This window comes from Apteryx rowi, unplaced genomic scaffold (assembly GCF_003343035.1).
Source record: "Apteryx rowi isolate R43461 unplaced genomic scaffold, aptRow1 scaffold_266, whole genome shotgun sequence".
NCBI lineage: Eukaryota > Metazoa > Chordata > Aves > Apterygiformes > Apterygidae > Apteryx > Apteryx rowi.
The window spans coordinates 674,621-679,782 of NW_020449041.1; the positions used below are offsets into that span (position 1 = coordinate 674,621).

At 43.4% G+C, this 5,162-nt stretch overlaps 1 long non-coding RNA gene across 1 annotated transcript; it reads right to left on the minus strand.

The window, feature by feature from the left end:
• Positions 1-379: 379 nt before the first annotated feature.
• On the minus strand, positions 380-4,827 carry LOC112967159. Its single transcript, XR_003253875.1, has 3 exons — positions 4,791-4,827; positions 1,198-1,462; positions 380-467 (listed from the first exon to the last, which is right to left on the minus strand). It is a non-coding gene; the product is annotated as an uncharacterized LOC112967159 (long non-coding RNA).
• Positions 4,828-5,162: the final 335 nt, after the last annotated feature.

The window sequence follows — 5,162 nt, forward strand, 5'->3', positions numbered from 1 at the left end:
CCACTGGCAAATCTGCCCCATCCACCAGCAAATGGGCCTCTGAGCTCTTCCTCAGCACAGCAAGGACTGTGGGAGCTGGTGTTGCAGCCCATCCACTGGCCCGCAGTGCAGACAGAAAGCTTCAGCCCCGTTTTGAGCCTGCTCTTTATCTTCTGCTGTAGATGCAATCTTATTATCAGAGCTGTACAAAGTCTTTTGGTTCACAGGAATGCAAACAGGGCCCCAGCAGGATTTTCAAAACACTTAACTCTCACTGGTGTAATTGGGAACTAGGAACCTCAAGGCCTTCAGAAGTCCCACAGGCTGTTTATATGTTTAGGCATCTGAAATCTTTTAACTCTGGTTAACACTGATCTTCCTATACCTCAAATCCCTGTCTGAAAAATAGAGCACACCTCTGCTTCATGGGGAGCTGAGCTTCCATACACTGAGGTCTGGAGGTGCTCTGGGTACTACGACAGCAGGGCCTGAGGAGAAGCAGGAGACCTGAGGTTACAAAAGAGAACTTCAAATTTGGACAACAGAAGCATCTCTGAGATCACCAGCTCCCACACACCGGTTTTGCATGATGAAAACTGAAGCAACAGATCACACAGATTTCAAATGTCATTCATGTCAGTGTTATGATTTCCTCAGATCCTCTTCCTGCACTGTAACTGGACTTATACTAGCCCGAGGTTTGGTCTATGGATAATACATTCGTTTCATGGGTTGCTGTATGTTACATTAGGTTACATTGGATCACGCACGTGCAAGAATGCCAGGGAGAGAAATGGCAAGAGGTCAGACCTTGTCTGATCTTGTACAGCCCTTAAACAATTCTTAAGGCAAACAATATATTCCTATGACACTAAAATGGGCTGCTGAGGATATTTTAAAGTATGGTGAACTGTCTTTATTCCTTTCTTTCAATCATTATATATGGAAAAATCATTGCCAGTATTACTGGGAGGCTGAAAATCTACCTCATTGTAAGTAAAGAATCAATATTTTGTTAGCTTCTCTCTTCTATGAAAACAGTACCATTAAATAATGTTTTATTAAAAAGACAGTATCCTCTGAGAACAAATGACAACGCTGATCACAGTCTGACTGTGGGGAGATATAGCTTTCTTATATGCAGCCTTTATAGACTTATTTTTCAAAAAAGAACTTAGCAAGGCCTCTAAAAACATGGTTATTAGTTCACATACATACCCAAATTTTGAACCACACAGATGCGCTTGCAGGTACAAATCAGATCTGGTACATAGCTACCTGCTGGAAGCTTCAAAACAAAGCTCGCTCTCTTCTTCTCATTCTTTCCCCTCCATTACTTGGAGTGCATGGTGATTTGTCATACAGGATTGCTCTCCATCGCTGGGCTGCAGCTCACTGATTCTTTTCCATTTTAGTCAAAAGACATGTTTTTTCCAGATTGTGTATCATAAAATCACAACAGGGTGGTTAGCTCAATTGTTTCCTGGAACACGTAAAGTCTTGTCAGCTCATCACACCCAAAATTTCAGTAAGGAAGAAAACAGTGCGTTAGACAGGAATTGTGCTGTAAAAAAAAAGACTGAGAAAGATGTAACGGTTAAAACAATCCAATCCTGTAATGTTTTTAATCTGGCAACATTAGAGTTTATAATTTCAAAGGGGTATGGTAAAACAAAGGTGTATCATGTTAGCATCTTTTGACATGTTAGAGAAGCATACATTGCGTCTGCATCCTCGATTTAAATGGTGGGTTAATCTGTCATTGATTTTGCATGAAATCTTTTTTCCCACACATCTGCAGTGCAGTTGCAATTGTAGCTGGGCCAAACATTAATTAACTATATGGGGTAGAAGTCACAAAGGGAATATGGCTTGTAATAGAAGTCATTTAATGGTGAATCACTTACAGAAATGCTCCCCCCCACACACCTCCAAGTGTTGTTCTGAAATACATATCCACGGAGGACAAGGAAATAGAGAATCCTCAAAATATGCTTGTGATAGAGCTATTTTAAGATTTGGGCAGGGCTCACAAGACTGGTATAAGGTTTCTGACGTGGAATTTCTGGAACTAAGTGCATCAAAGCAAATTTTTAAAAATGTACTAATAAGCAGTTGTGTGTTAAACAACTAACAGGGAGAGTGCAGTAGCTGCTTTTTCATGAAATACACAAATCACATGGCTGCCATTTGTTTAAGTACTCTGCAGTGCTGTGATAAATTTAATCACCATTTAGATATCTGACAAGAAAAGAAAATGTTCATTCTCTTTTTCCTCAGAGATTTGATAATTTATTCTGCCAACACCCTGTCGAGGCACCTTTATCAATAAATGTATGATTAATAATTCTTTTCCAAATAATTCACCTGTCTAAAAAAAACCCCTCTGTTACATAACTAGTGGTTGTGGAGCTGACAGAACAGAAAAACCTCATCTCAGCCCTGGACATTCTCAGTTATAGTTGTCAAAAATTATTAGTGTTAGCGCCTGGCAATTTTGCACCAAGTTCACTCTAAAGACTTAAAAAATGTTAACTAGAGCCACTGATCACCCTAGGAAAAAGGACACCATTATACCCACATAGTAGTGGGTATACATGAGTGGCCTCACATCAATACCCCTGGACTCTGTTTCTATAGCTATGTCTGCTATRATATAGTTAACACTGAGATGGACCCCATCTATTTTCAGGCCCAGAGTTAAAACTTTGGACTGTCCTAATTTCTAACCTTGCTTCAAGGACACAGTTCAGGGCTCTTTACGTAACAGTTTCGGCTGATTTGCAGCCAGCTCCCCTGATTTGATTAAAGTAGGAAGCAAGAGATAACAGACTACAAAGCCTGTACCAAGTGCAAAAGATCAGAGATGAAGGGAGGCAGGATCTGACAGTAAGGAAAGGCAAGATGCCCCCTTTACAGAGAACTGCAGAGATCACAGATTAAACTGATTATTGATTTGATTTCTAATGAGTCTGTCCTAGCTTCACTAGGCAGATCAAGGAAATTAAAATCCTGGGGAAAATAAAAATTTCCATTCAACCTCTGTTAATCTTTCTCCCCTTCCCACTCCCCAAAAATTCTTACCCCAGATCCAGATGAKCAGTCCAGACTCAGTTATATGGATGTAGGTACCTAGGTGTTGCACCTATTTTCAGATGAGAACATGTGGTATCTGGAGGACTTTTGGGTAGTCTGACAGCTGCCTCCAGCATGTTTCCTAGGAGGGTTAACGTTACAACTGGTCTAATAGACTGCTAGGGCTGTTGGTTGCTGTAGCAGCTCCCACCATTATTCCTCATCTCCCTTGGCAAATATAAAGACGTGCTGAATGAGGAATGAATATTTGTCCTACTTGCACAGGAGTCCTTGGACCAGGTGAGCCCTAACCAGGCTCAGAATGGCTTTAAAGAATGTTTTTACCAAGCACAACATCCAACTGAGTCCCCAGAACCCCCTGACCCTGCAAAATCTCTAAAATCTCTCCCCGGAGAGAGAAACTCTGGCCAAGACTCAGGCAGAGCAGACCACACGTTTATCTCCCTTGCATGTTGATCAGGGTCCGTACAGGCAGTCTGAGGCCAGTCATCCGGTCCTGCTTCACAGGGTGACTGAGAGCTCACAAGGGAGGACCCCAGGGGAGCACCTAGCAGAGGACCCCGCTGACACCCCAACCTGTTCAGCACCTGGTACAAACCCAATAGTAAAGACAAATTCAGGCTGCTGTGCAGTTGCTAATGAGTATAGTTGACAGAGCAACAGGCCTCTTGCAAAACAGTAGTGCTGATTTTCCACTTGGTCCCCAATGCAGAAAGAAAAGATTTCCAGTCCACTTATAACTCATGTGATCACTCAGAGTGATGAGCTCTGAGAGGAGAGCAAGTGACTGGGTATTTTATCAAGGAGACCATCAGTAATTATAAGCACTGGCTTTAAAGTGTAATCCCTCAAGCACCTAACTAACTCTACTGAACTAGAGTAAACCTGGCTGGTCATCCTGGTGGGAAACAAGTGTGCCCTAGCCTCAAGCTGCAGGGGACAGTGGCCTGGTCACCTTTATTTCAGTTAATAGGACACACTGGGGATGCTGTGTTCATGTGGATCAAACCTGATCTCCTGGAATTATCCTTGATTACTGTGATAGTTCACTAGCAATTCTCCAGCACAACCCGCTTTTGTCACAGGACCAGATGGGTTTTATAGGATTTTTTCAATCAGGTACAGGCTTCCCAGCTCCAGGATGGTGTTGTGGATTAAAATCAGCAGAACTGTGCCAGGGTTGCCTGCTGTGGGCCTCATGCAGAGCTGCGCGAGACGCCGAGTACCATGCAGTACTAGGAGCTTGGCCTCTGCTCGAGGTGCACGGGGTCCAGCTGCCAGGCTGTTGGTTATTTGCTACTGCACCCAAATTTTTCCCCGGGGGCAGGGAACTCTGTCCCTGCCCAGTCTTAATGGCTGTTTATGAGCTCTCCTGGCTACCAGGCTCCGAGCAGAGCTCATGGGAGGCTGGCAGAAGTAAGAGGGGGCTGGGAACTGAACATGTCCCACTGGAGGGAAATAAGCAGCACCAACCAGCCACTGCTCAGCTTCTGCTTTCTGGGGTAACACGGACAGAAGGGCCTGTTGTTTCCTGAATGGTTGGGGGGGGCAAAGCTGGTGATCTAAAGTTTAAAGTCAGAAGGATGCTCCTCTGGGGGGCTTGCTGACCAGTGAAACAGTGGAAGCTCTTGTTCCAGAGCTCTAATCTCAATCTTTAGTTAAAAGCACAGAGCAAGTGCAGAAACAGGCCAGTTTCATCCCCGACATAAGCTTACCAAAGCCTAGGGAGTTACAATGGAGGCTGACTTTGCCCAAGAATCTTTGATGATATCCTTCACTCGTCGCTGTGCTTATGAGCTCATTCATTTCCCCCCCATCCCATTCACCACCTGCAAAGAATGAGAATTTAAAAATTAAATCCTGCTGAGAAATAAAAAACCCCTGAGATGCAAATTACAGCTACAACCCAAYGGCAGGAGTGTGGAAATAGCTTTTCTACATGTTATGGGAGGTTTGACAGGTAGGAAAGTATTTCTGAGCTGAATATTCTGTCTCCAGTTTGGATTAATAGCTTGGCTCCAGCTTTATGTAAAAAAATTTCCCCCCCTTATAACAAGTAAAGTTTAAAATGTATCCAGTCAGAAACA